Source organism: Homarus americanus, unplaced genomic scaffold (assembly GCF_018991925.1).
Source record: "Homarus americanus isolate GMGI-L3 unplaced genomic scaffold, GMGI_Hamer_2.0 scaffold21206, whole genome shotgun sequence".
Taxonomy (NCBI): Eukaryota; Metazoa; Arthropoda; class Malacostraca; order Decapoda; family Nephropidae; genus Homarus; species Homarus americanus.
This window is the reverse complement of record NW_024720573.1, coordinates 115,001-127,795: the sequence shown is the minus strand read 5'-3', so window position 1 is coordinate 127,795 and position 12,795 is coordinate 115,001. Positions and strand designations below refer to the sequence as shown.

General features: G+C 53.1%; 1 pseudogene; it reads left to right on the top strand.

Annotated features, from left to right (window-relative positions):
- The first annotated feature begins 492 nt into the window (after positions 1-492).
- On the top strand, positions 493-1,143 carry LOC121860658 (annotated as a pseudogene).
- Positions 1,144-12,795: the final 11,652 nt, after the last annotated feature.

The window sequence follows — 12,795 nt, the reverse complement described above, 5'->3', positions numbered from 1 at the left end:
GCCCAGCCCAGCCCAGCCCCCCAGCCCAGCCCAGCCCCAGCCCAGCCCAGCCCAGCCCCAGCTCCAGCCTGGCCCAGCTCCAGCCCAGCCCCAGCCCAAGCAGCTCCAGCCTCATCCCCAGCCCAGCCCAGCCCAGCCCTTAGCCCAGCCCAGCCCAGCCCAGCCCAGCCCAGCCCAGCCCAGCCCCAGCCCAGCTCCAGCCCAGCCCAGCCTGTGCCTCTGTGCCCAGGCCCAGCCCAGCCCAGCCCAGCCCAGCCCAGCCCAGCCCAGCCCAGCCTGCCAGCCCCCAGCCCAGCCCAGCCCAGCCCAGCCCAGGCCCAGCCCAGCTCCAGCCCCAGCCCAGCCCACAGCCTAGCCCAGCCCAGCCCAGCCCAGCCCCAGCCCAGCCCAGCCCAGCTCTAGCCCAGCCTCCAGCCCAGCCCAGCCCAGCCCAGCCCAGCCTCAGCCCAGCCCAGCCCAGCCTAGCCCAGCCCAGCCCCCAGCCCGCCAGCCCAGCCCAGCCCAGCCCAGCCCAGCTCTGCAGCCCAGCCCAGCCTATCCCAGCCTCCAGCCCCCAGCCCAGCCCAGCCCAGCCCAGCCTCCCAGCCCAGCCCAGCCCAACCCTGGCCCAGCCCAGCCCAGCCTGTGCTGCCAAGCCCAGAGCGCCCAGCTCCAGCCTCCAGCCCAGCCTAGCCCAGCTCCAGCCCAGCCCAGCCCAGCCCCAGCCCAGCTCCCCAGCCCAGCCCCAGCCCAGCCCAGCCCAGCCCAGCCCAGCCCCTGCCCAGCCCAGCTCAAGCAAAGCTCCAGCCCAGCCCAGCTCCAGCCCAGCCTAGCTCCAGCCCAGCCCAGCCCCCAGCCCCAGCCCAGCCCAGCCCAGCCCCAGCCCCCCAGCCCAGCCCAGCCCAGCCCAGCCCCAGCCCAGCCCAGCCCCCAGCCCCAGCCCAGTTCCAGCCCAGCCCAGCTCCAGCCCAGCCCAGCCCCAGCCCAGCCCAGCTCTAGCCCAGCCTGGGGCCCAGCCCAGCCCAGCCCAGCTCCCAGCCCAGCTCCCCAGCTCCAGCCCCAGCCCAGCCCAGCCCAGCCTAGCCCAGCCCAGCCCAGCCTGTGCCCAGCCCAGCCCAGCCCAGCTCCAGCCCAGCCCAGCCCAGCCCAACCCAGCCCAGCCCCAGCTCCAGCCCAGCCCCAGCCCAGCCCCAGCCCAGCCCAGCCTAGCCCAGCCCAGCCCAGCCCAGCCCCAGCCCAGCCCAGGCCCAGCCCAGCTCCAGCCCAGCCCAGCCCAGCCTGCCCAGCCCCCAGCTCCAGCCTGTAGCCCAGCTCAGCCCAGCCCAGCGCCCCAGCCCAGCTCCAGCCCAGCTCCAGCCCCAGCTGCCTGTGCCCAGCCCCAGCCCAGCCCAGCCCAGCCCAGCTCCAGCCCCAGCCCAGCCCAACCCCAGCTCCAGCCCAGCCTGCCCAGCCCAGCCCAGCTCCAGCTCTGGGCCCAGCCCAGCCCAGCTCCAGCCCAGCCCCAGCCCAGCCTCAGCCCAGCCCCAGCCCAGCCTCCAGCCCAGCCCAGCCCAGCCTGTGCCTCAGCTCCAGCCCAGGCCTAAGCAAACCCCAGCCTGGCCCAGCCCAGCTCCAGCTCAGCCCAGCCCAGCCCAGCCCAGCCCAGCCCAGCCCAGCCCAGCCCAGCCCAGCCCCAGCCCCCAGCTCCAGCTCCCCAGCCCAGCCCAGCCCAGCCCCAGCCCAGCCCAGCCCAGCCCAGCCCAGCCCAGCCCAGCTCCAGCCCAGCCCAGCCCTGTGCCCAGCCCAGCCAGCCCAGCCCAGCCCAGCCCAGCCCAGCCCAGCCCCAGCCTCCAGCCCAGCCCAGCCCCAGCCCAGCCCAGCTCAGCTCAGCCCTGCCCAGCCCAGCCCCAGCCCAGCTCAGCCCAGCCCAGCCCAGCCCAGCCCAGCCCAGCCCAGCCCAGCCCAGCCCCAGCCCAGCCTGAACCAGCCCAGCCCAGCCCAGCCCAGCCCAGCCCAGCCCAGCCCAGCCCAGCTCCAGCCCAGCTCCAGCCCCAGCCCAGCTCCAGCCCCAGCCCAGCCCAGCCTGTAGCCCAGCCCAGCCCAGCCCAGTCCAGCCCCAGCCCAGCCCACAGCCCAGCCCAGCCCAGCCCAGCCCAGCCCAGCCCAGCCCCAGCCCAGCCCAGAAACCCCAGCCCTATCACCCTCCTACACCCCCACCACCACTAACCCCTGCCCCACTCATCACTACACCCCCCCTAGGTTAGGTTAAGGGTGTTTCAGGTCTATGGTGACTGACACACACACACACAGCCTTTAAAAGTCAATTAGGAATTTTGGACTCGAGGAAGAGGTATTGATTATCATCTCTCTCTCTCTCTCTCTTCTCTCTCTCTCTGTCTCTCTCTCTCTCTCTCTCTCTGTCTCTCTGTCTCTCTTGCTTTCACACAACAACAACAACACACACACACACACACAAAACAATCCATATTCTACACTACAGAGAGAGAGAGAGAGAGAGAGAGAGAGAGAGAGCCAAAGGACTTTCTCCTACTCAGATTTGATTGGTTGTCAGTCATGCGTGCTCTCCAGCGTGCAATGTGGAGGTACTGATGTTGCAAGATGAGCTCTGGTGTGTGTGTGTGTGTGTGTGTGTGTGTGTGTGTGTGTGTGTGTGTGTGTGTGTGTGTGTGTGTGTGTGTGTGTGTGTGTGTGTGTGTGTGCGTGTGCGTGTGTGTGTGTGTGTGTACCTGTTGAGACGCCTGGTGTTGTTACTATGTAGGTACAGAAAAGTGGCTTTTGTGTGTCCTCCTCCTTACCCCCCGTTCCAGTTCTCCTCCTCTTCCCCCTGACCATCCCTACCTCCTCCCTTTACCTCACCCTCCTATCCCCTCCCCTGTCCTTCCTCCTACCACCTCCTCTCACCACCTCTCTCACTTCCTCCTCCTCCCCTCCTCCCCCTCCCCAACCAGGTATGGCAACTTATGACCTGACCCCAAGGAGCTTTACTGGTCGTGAGGGTCGTGGAGTCGTTTCTGTTGTGTTTATAGATGGCTGGTGGGGAGGTGGGGAGGTGGGGGGGGTGGTGGGGCACAGGTCGTTTGGTGGTGTAGCAAGGTCGTTCTTATAAGTTGTTTGTGGTCGTTTTTTATATTATTTCAAGGTCGTGTTTAGGACGAAATGTGAGCCACTTAATAATAAAATCCCACTAAATTATAAAAAAATCCTACTTACGTTTAAATCTCGGCTGAGCTTAGACGCCATGTTGGATTTCCTCTCTGATGACGTTCCTGTGTCTTACCTGAAAGAAGAAAAAAGAAAGAAAATTAAAAGAAAATGAAAGAAAATGAAAGAAAATGAAAGAAAAGAGATCGAATGATGAAATAAATATAGAGGAAATAATAAAAAGATGAAAGAAGAATAAGAAGAAATAACAGAAAATTAGATAGAAAAGAAAGAAGAATGAGAAATATGAAGAAAGAAACGAATGAGATAAGAAAGAGGAAAATAACGAGACAAACAAGAAACTGAGGGAGAGAGAGAGAGAAGGAAGGAAGGAAGGAAGAAGAGCTAGATGGAGAGAGGGAGAGGAAACTTTTAGGAGAGAGGGAGAGAGGGGGAGAGAGGGGAGGGAGGGAGGAGAGAATGTCAATAAACAGGTGACAGCAAGGACGCAACAGGTAGGAGGTCCTGTCATTAACTGCCATTTAACCAGACAGCCCAGGTGCCTCCAGGCTGACAGTGAGGGGTGAGAGACGGTGGTGAGGGGGGGATAGAGGTGATGGGAGTGACAGCTACGTATGGTTAGGTAGATGGTTGTCAGCGGTAGATAGTGGCTGTCAGTCATAGTGTAATGGCTGTCAGCGCTGTCAGTGAGAGTGTGATGATTGTCAGAGGGAGTGTTATAGGTGTCAGCGCTGTCAGTGAGAGTGTAATGGTTGTCAGAGGGAGTGTAATGGTGTCAGCGCTCAAGTGTGATGGTTGTAGAGGAGTGTAATGGGTGTCAGCTGTCAGTGAGTGTGATGGCTGTCATGTAGACATTGGCTGTCAAACAGGTAATAAATCAGCATTACATGTTGTCAGCAAGAAGAGGGATAGGTTAGGGCTATCAGTGATAGATGCTCTCTCTCTCACCCTCCTCTCTCCCCCCTCATCCTCCTCTCCCCCTCACCCTCCCTCTCCCCTCATCCTCCTCTCCCCCTCACCCTCCTCTCTCTCCCTCACCCTCCTCTCCCCCTCACCCTCCTCCCCCCCTCACCTCTCCCTCACCCTCCCTCTCCCTCACCCTCTCCCTCTCTCCCCTCACCCTCCTCTCCCTCCCTCCTCTCCTCCCAACCTCTCCCCTCACCCTCCTCTCCCCTCACCCAACCTCTCCCCTCACCTCCTCTCCCTCACCCACCTCTCCCCACCTCCTCTCCCTCACCCTCCCCCACTCCACCTCACCCCCACCCTCCTCCTCCTCACCTCCTCTCCCCACCCTCACCTCCTCCTCCTCTCCCTCACCTCCTCCCTCACCCACCTCCCTCACCTCCTCACCTCCTCCCCCTCACCTCCTCTCCTCACCACCTCCCTCACCTCCTCCCTCACCCCTCTCCTCACCTCCCCCTCACCTCCCCTCTCCCCCACCCCCTCCCCTCCTCACCTCCTCCCCCCTCCCCCACCCTCCTCACCTCACCTCCTCTCCCCCTCACCACCACCTCACCTCACCTCCTCCTCCACCTCACCTCCTCCCTCACCTCCTCACCTCCTCCCTCTCCCCTCACCTCCTCACTCCACCCCTCACCTCCTCTCCTCACCACCATCACCCCTACCAACACAAAGAACCCCTAACTGACTGTCACCCCAGCTAAGACACACATAGAGCCAGCATACGCACCTGAATTTAGGACAGAATGAAGGAGAAATTTAGTTCTTTATTAAGGGGTGACAGTATATAAGGTGTTAATGGGTGGGTGGGTGGGTGGTGGATGGATGAGTGGGTACAAAGAAAGGTAGATGAAGAGAGAGAGAGAGAGAGAGAGAGAGAGAGAGAGAGAGAGAGAGAGAGAGAGAGAGAGAGAGAGAGACTAATCTTTCCCACTCTTGCATTAGAGAATATCAAGATTTGCAATATTAGCATCATCTTGCAGGCCAGTTGCAGAGAAGGAGCTGTGGAGTGCCGGGGCTGGAGGAGGAGGTGGGTGGTGCTGGAAGGAGGAGGTGGGGGCTGGAGGAGGAGGTAGGTGCTGGAGTAGAGGTGGGGACTGGAGGAGGTGGGAGGTAAGGGTGTGCCTGGCTTGCCTGGGGAGTACTGAGGTGAAGGAGGAAGTGGCGAGGAGGAGGAGGAGGAGAAGGAGGAGGAGGAGAAGGAGGAGGAAGAAGAAGAGGAAGAAAGAGGAGGAAGGGAAGAGAAGAAGAAGAAGAAGAAGGAAGAAGAAGAAGAAGAAGAAGAAGGAAGGAGGAGGAGAGTAAAAGAAGGAAGAGGAAGACGAGGACGAAGAGGAGGAAGAGGAAGAGGTTCAAGACCCAGAGGAGAGAGAGAGGATAGAGGCCCGTTCTCCCCCTTAGCCCTCATCTCCTACTCCTCCTCCTTTGGTCCCGTGTGTCCTGGATTCACACACATGTGTGTGTGTGTGTGTGTGTGTGATATCAGTGGTAGGTTGACTCACTGTCTGCCTTAGTGTATATTGATCCGCCTTCTCTGGTTCCTTCCTACCTAACCTTTTCTCTTCCTGTTTCTTCTCTCACTTTCTCTCTTCTCTATCTCTCTTTTTACTCTCTTTATCTCTCTCTCTGTCTCTTTCTTTTGTTAATATCCTGCTTTCTCCTCTCTCTCTCTCTGTTTGTTTTTGCTTCACTCCCTTTCTCCTTCCAAGAGAGAGAGAGAGAGAGAGAGAGAGAGAGAGAGAGAGAGAGAGAGAGAGAGAGAGAGAGAGAGAGAGAGAGAGGACAGACAGACAGACAGACAGATAGACAGACGCCAATAGTAATAGTTACAAAATTCACTTCCTTTACTCTTCAATATTTTTCAGGATCAGATGGAAGTGTAAATGTTGACAGAGAGAGACGGTAGGGTGTCTCTGTCTCTCTGTCTGTCTGTCTCAAATATCTCTTTTCCTTTCTTCTAGGTCTGTCTGTCTGTCTATCTGTCTGTATCTCACATACATACATACATACATACATACATACATACATACATACATACATACATACATACATACACACATACATACATACATACATAAACATTTCGTAATATATACATTTTGTGTACAGGAGAAGGATTAAGAAAATGTGAAATTATCCCACTCTGACTGTGTGGAGGTGGTGTGGGAGAGGGCGAGTGTGTGGAGGTGTGGAGGGAGGGTGGGCGAGGTGTAGGGTGGAGGAGGGCGAGGTGTGGTGGAGAAGAGGGGAGGAGAGGGTGAGGGGAGGAGAGTGGCGGAGGTGGGAGGGAGAGGGCGAGGTGGGAGGTGTGTGTGGGAGTATGTGGTGAGGTGTGTAGTGGGGAGGGTGAGTGGGGGGGGAGGGTGGAGGTGTGTGTGTGTGTGTGGAGAGGTAAGGTGGGAGGTGGAGACGAGGAGTGTGTAGTGTGTGTGTAGGTAGAGGAGGAGGTGTGGAGAGGGAGGAGGTGTGGAGTGTGTGTGGGAGTATGTGGCGAGTGTGTAGTGTGTGTGGAGTGTGTGGAGAGGTGGAGGCGTTGCGACCACCTCAAACGTGCTCTCAGCTTCCGGGAGACGCGCGAGGGCTAAGATGGCCTCCCTCCTCCTCCTCCATCCTCCTCTCTCCCCCATCCTCCTCCTCCTCTATCCCTCTCCCCTCCTCCCCATCCCTCCTCCTCCTCCTGTCTCCTCCCTCCACCTCCTCCTCCTCCTCTCTTCCCCCATCTCATCTCCTCACACCTCCTCTCATTTCCTCCTCCACCTCCACCTCTTCTTCTTCCTCCTTCTCCTTCTTCTCCTCCTATCCTCCCTCCTATCCTCCTCCTCCTCTCTCTGTCCCACTGTTTCTCTCTCACCCCCACCCCACCACACCCAGCCCACCCCAGCCCACCCCACCCCACCCCCCCCCACCCCACCCACCACACCCACCCCACCACACCCACCCCACCACACCCAGCCCACCCAGCCCACCCCACCCCACCCCACCCCAGCCCACCCACCCCACCCCACCCCACCCCACCTCTCAACACAAGGAGAAGGCCGAGGTTCGTGACCCAGGCAGGTATCTTAGTCAACATAGGCTAAGTGGATAACCCCGCAGGACGCAGAAAGTAGGAATGAAAGAAGGAATGAAGGAAGGGATGAAGGAAGGAATGAAGGAAGGGATGAAAGAAGGAATGGAGGAAGGGATGAAAGAAGGAATGAAGGAATGAAGGAAGGAAGGAAGGAAGGAATGAAAGAAGGAATGAAGGAATGAATGAAGGAAGGAATGGGAGAAGGAATGAAGGAAGGAATGAAAGAATAAATGGAGGAATGAGATGAAAGAAGGAATAGAGGAAGGAATGAGATGAAAGAAGGAATGTTAGAAGGAATGAAGGAAGGAATGAAAGAAGGAATGAAAGAAGGAGATACAAGAAAGCTTCTGAGAAGAAACGAAAGGAGAGAGAAAAAGACTGAAAGAAAACTGAAAGAATCAAAAAAGGAGGAGACGAAGCATAAATGAAAAATAATGCAAGAAAGAATGAAAATACAAAGAATAAGAGAGAATAAAGAAATAATGAGAAACAGGGAACAAGGTAGAGAGAGAGAGAGAGAGAGAGAGAGAGAGAGAGAGAGAGAGAGAGAGAGAGAGAGAGAGAGAGAGAGAGAGAGAGAGAGAGAGAGAGAGAAATATAAAGAACTAAAAAAATTAAAAACATGATAAATTTAGAAAAAACACACACACCCACACACAACACACACACACACACACACACACACACACACACACACACACACACACACACACACACACACACACACACACACACACGCACACACACACACACGCACACACACACACGCACACACACACATACACACACACACACACACACACACACACACACACACACACACACACACACACACACACACACACACACACACACACACACACACGTATATTAAGTAAATAACCTCAGTTAATGCCTATGGAAAGCCTTGGTTAGGGCGGGCCTCAGGGTCGTTCTGGGAGAGGTGAAGGAGAGGTTGAGAGAGAGGGAAGGAGAGGCGAGGGAGAGGGAGGAGAGGGGAGGGAGAGGGGAGGGAGGGGAGGGAGAGGTGAAGGAGAGGTGAGGAGAGAGGGAGAGAGAGAGGAGGGAGGTGAAGGCGAGGGTGGAGGGGGAGAGTAGGAAAGGGTGAGGAAAGAGTGGGGTGAAGGGCCTACTGGAGGAGGAGTGTGAGGGGAGAGGAATGTGAGAGGGATGTGAGAGGGGTGTGAGAGATGTGGCTGGAAGAGATCTGGGAGAGTGGTGGAAGAGAGTGCGAGGAGGAGGAGGAGGGAGCGGAAAGGAAGAGAGAGAGAGAGAGAGAGAGAGAGAGAGAGAGAGAGAGAGAGAGAGAGAGAGAGAGAGAGAGAGAGAGAGAGAGAGAGAGAGAGAGAGAGATCTTTAATAAGTGAAGCTTATGATATTAGACAAGACTGACTTACGACTTCCTGTTATGAGAGATAGAGGAGGTGCGCTGAGAGAGGTTGTGAGCTGAGAGAGATTGTGAGCTGAGAGAGGTTCCTTATTGAGCTGAGAGAGATTACTTATTGAGCTGAGAGGTTCCCTTATTGAGCTGAGAGAGATTCCTTTGGTTGAGCTGAGACAGATTGTGAGCTGAGAGAGGTTCCTTATTGAGCTGGGAGAGGTTGTGGAGGAGAGAGGTCCTTATTAAGCTGAGAGAGATTATGAGCTGAGAAAGTAAGACCTTCAACAAGAAAGTAAGACTGTCAGCGAGAAAGTAAGACTGTCAGCTGGAAAGTAAGACTGTCAGCGGAAAGTAAGACTGTCAGCCAGAAAGTAAGACTGTCAGCTGTAAACTATGACTGTCAGCAAAAAATTCAATCCTTTCCTTCACGGGATTAACGAAGCAATACTGTCAGCAAGACTATCAGCACGAAAACAAGAGTGTCAGCAAGAACGTCAGCACGCGGGAGAGAGGATTCACCTCTTATCAAAGGGTTGGGAAGTCTTTAAAACAAGTCCTAACAGATTGTTCACCTTCTCTACCTCTCGTGTTTTGTCCTTGTTGTTGTTGTTGTTGTTGTTTTTGTTGTTATTGTCTCGTTGTTGTTGTTGTTATTATTCACGTTGTTGTTGTTGTTGTTGTTGTTGTTGTTGTTGTTTTGTTGTTATTGTTCATGTTGTTGTTGTTGTTGTTCTTGCTGTTGTCCTGCCTTGTCCTTGTACGTGAAGTTCTTGTTCTTGTTGTACGTAATGTTGTTATTGTTCATGATGTTCATGTTGTTGTCCTTGTTGTTGTTGTTATTGTGGTTGTTGCTGTTATTCTGATTTATTCTTCATTTTCTTGTTATTATTGTTCTTCTTCTCCAGTCTCTCCCTTTTTCCTTATTCCTCCTCTTTATCTCCCCCTATTCCGTATTCTTCTGTCTTCGTTTTCCTCTCTCTCCTGTTCCTCTCCTCCTCCTCCTCCCAACATCCATCTCTCACCTCCTCCTCCTCCTCCTCACCCATCATCCATCACTGCCTCTCCCGTCCTCCTCCCCCTCCTCATCTTCCTCCCTCCCTCCATCACAGACTCACAGCAAAATAGAAGCACAATTAACCACAGCCATAATTGTTTTATTTTTATTCTTGTAATTAATTTTGCGTTTGGTCACCATCTTGAAGTTGCGGAAATTTATAACGATATTAGGAGGGGAGGGGGAGGAAGGGGATTGGGGGAGGAGGATCGAACGTCTTTGGGGAACGACTTCTGAACCAATAACTCACAAGTTTCGAACGCAGGAGGAGAAATTGAACCCGTGAACCAAAAAGCTCGAACCCTAAGGAGTAACTTGAACTCGGATCTGCAGGCTGCTTAAGGGGTAGGGAGAGGAAGGAAAGGGAGGGGAAGGAGGAAAGGGGAAGAGCGATTGTTTGGCATGGAGGAGTGAAGGAGGGGGGGTGTGGTAGGTGAAGGGAGGGGGGTTGTGGTGGCAGGGTGGAGGAGGGGGGGTTGGGTAGGGTGAAGGAGGGGTGTTGTGGGAAGGAGAGAGAGAGACAGAGAGAAAGGAGCGAAGGGGATAGGTGGCGTGTGGGAAGAAGGAAGTGGAAGGGAAGGAAAGAAGGAGTGAGGGGAAAAAGATGAAGGGGAAGAAGAAGGAGAGAAGACGAAGGGGGAGAAGAAAGATAAAAGAGAGGAGTAAGGAAGGAAGGAAGGAAGGAAGGAAGGAAGGAAGGAAGGAAGGAAGGAAGGGAAGAACAAGGCCTGTCTTGATGAACACACAAACGTCAAGGTATAATGAAATATATACCAACAGCGGATCAAGTTTTCTACACTCAATTAGCCTTACCTGTAGAGTGATGGAGGCAGGTTAATTAGCCTACCTGCAGAGTGATGTGAGTCAGGTTAATTAGCCCTACCTGTAGAGTGATGTGGAGGAAGTAATTAGCCTTCCTGTAGAGTGATGTGTGAGGCAGGTTAATTACCTTACCTGTAGAGTGATGTGAGGCAGGTTAATTAGCCTACCTGCAGAGTGATGTGAGAAGCAATTAGACTTACCTGTAGAGTGATGTGTGAGGCAGGTTAATTAGCCTTACCTGTAGAGTGATGTGTGAGGCAGGTTAATTAGCCTACCTGTAGAGTGATGTGTGAGGCAGGTTAATTAGCCTTACCTGTAGAGTGATGTGTGAGGCAGGTTAATTAGCCTTACCTGTAGAGTGATGTGTGAGGCAGGTTAATTAGACTTACCTGTAGAGTGATGAAGCAGGTTAATTAGCCTTACCTATAGAGTGATGTGTGAGGCAGGTTAATTAGCCTTACCTGTAGAGTGATGTGTGAGGCAGGTTAATTAGCCTTACCTGTAGAGTGATGTGTGAGGCAGGTTAATTAGCCTTACCTGTAGAGTGATGTGTGAGGCAGGTTAATTAGCTTACCTGTAGAGTGATGTGTGAGGCAGGTTAATTAGACTTACCTAGAGTGATGTGTGAGGCAGGTTAATCAGACTTACCTATAGAGTGATGTGTGAGGCAGGTTAATTAGTCGTACCTGTAGAGTGATGTGAGGCAGGTTAATTAGTCTACCTGTAGAGTGATGTGTGAGGCAGGTTAATTAGCCTTACCTAGAGTGATGTGTGAGGCAGGTTAATCTTACCTAGAGTGATGTGAGGCAGGTTAATTACTTACTTAGAGTGATGTGAGGCAGATTAATTAGTCTTACCTGTAGAGTGATGTGAGGCAGGTTAATTAGTCTTACCTGTAGAGTGATGTGAGGCAGGTTAATTAGCCTTACCTGCAGAGTGATGTGTGAGACAGGTTAATTAGCCTTACCTATAGAGTGATGTGTGAGGCAGGTTAATTAGACTTACCTGTAGAGTGACGTGAGGCAGGTTAATTAGACTTACCTGGGATGTGAGGCAGATTAATTAGACTCTACCTGTAGAGTGATGTGTGAGGCAGGTTAATTAGACTTACCTGTACAGTGATGTGAGGCAGGTTAATTAGACTTACCTGTAGAGTGATGTGAGGCAGGTTAATTAGCCTTACCTGTAGTGATGTGTGAGGCAGGTTAATTACTTACCTGTAGAGTGATGTGTGAGGCAGGTTAATTAGACTTACTTAAAGTGATGTGAGGCAGGTTAATTAGCCTTACCTGTAGAGTGATGTGTGAGGCAGGTTAATTAGACTTACCTTAGAGTGATGTGTGCAGGTTAATTATTTACCTGTAGAGTGATGTGAGGCAGGTTAATTAGCCTTACCAGAGTGATGACAATAGCTACTGTAAGTGATGTGTGAGGCAGGTTAATTAGCCTACCTGTAGAGTGATGTGTGAGGCAGGTTAATTAGCCTTACCTGTAGAGTGATGTGAGGCAGGTTAATTAGACTTACCTGTAGAGTGATGTGAGGCAGGTTAATTAGACTTACCTGTAGAGTGTGAGGCAGGTTAATTAGACTACCTGTAGAGTGATGTGTGAGGCAGGTTAATTAGCCTTACCTGTAGAGTGATGTGTGAGGCAGGTTAATTAGCCTTACCGTAGAGTGATGTGTGAGGCAGGTTAATTAGACTTACCCAGAGTGATGCAAAAACCAAAAAACCTGAGAGTATGTGAGGCAGGTTAATTAGACTTACCTGTATTATTATTATTATTATTATTATTATTATTATCATTATCATTATTATTAAAAGAAAGGAAGATAGAAAAATAGAAGAAGGAATGGAAACAAAAGTAATGATGAATGAAGAGAGAAAGTACATAAAAAGGAAAAAAAACAAACAGGAGAGAACGGAAATATGAGAGAGAGAGAGAGAGAGAGAGAGAGAGAGAGAGAGAGAGAGAGAGAGAGAGAGAGAGAGGTAACTGAACAAACTCAGTTAGTGTGGGGTGTATCACTGACACGCCCAGCCACACAAACATCTCTCTCTCTCTCTACACCTCCTCCTCCTCCTCCTCCTCCTTCCTCTTCCTCCTCTGCCTCCTGTCACAAACACGAGTACCAGTTTTCTGACTTTTTTTTTCCCTGCTGACAATTAAAACTTTGCAATGTGTCCACCAGGGCGGCGAAAGATCGACCCCCTCTCTCTCTCCTGCCTGAGCTGATGTCATTATTCACCCTGAGGTAAGAGAAAGGGAGAGAGAGGGAGAGATTAGGGGAGGTGTAGGGGGGGAGAGGGGAGTGGGTGGGGAAAGGGATGGGGGGTGGGGTGGGATGGGTGGTGTGGGTGGGGTGGG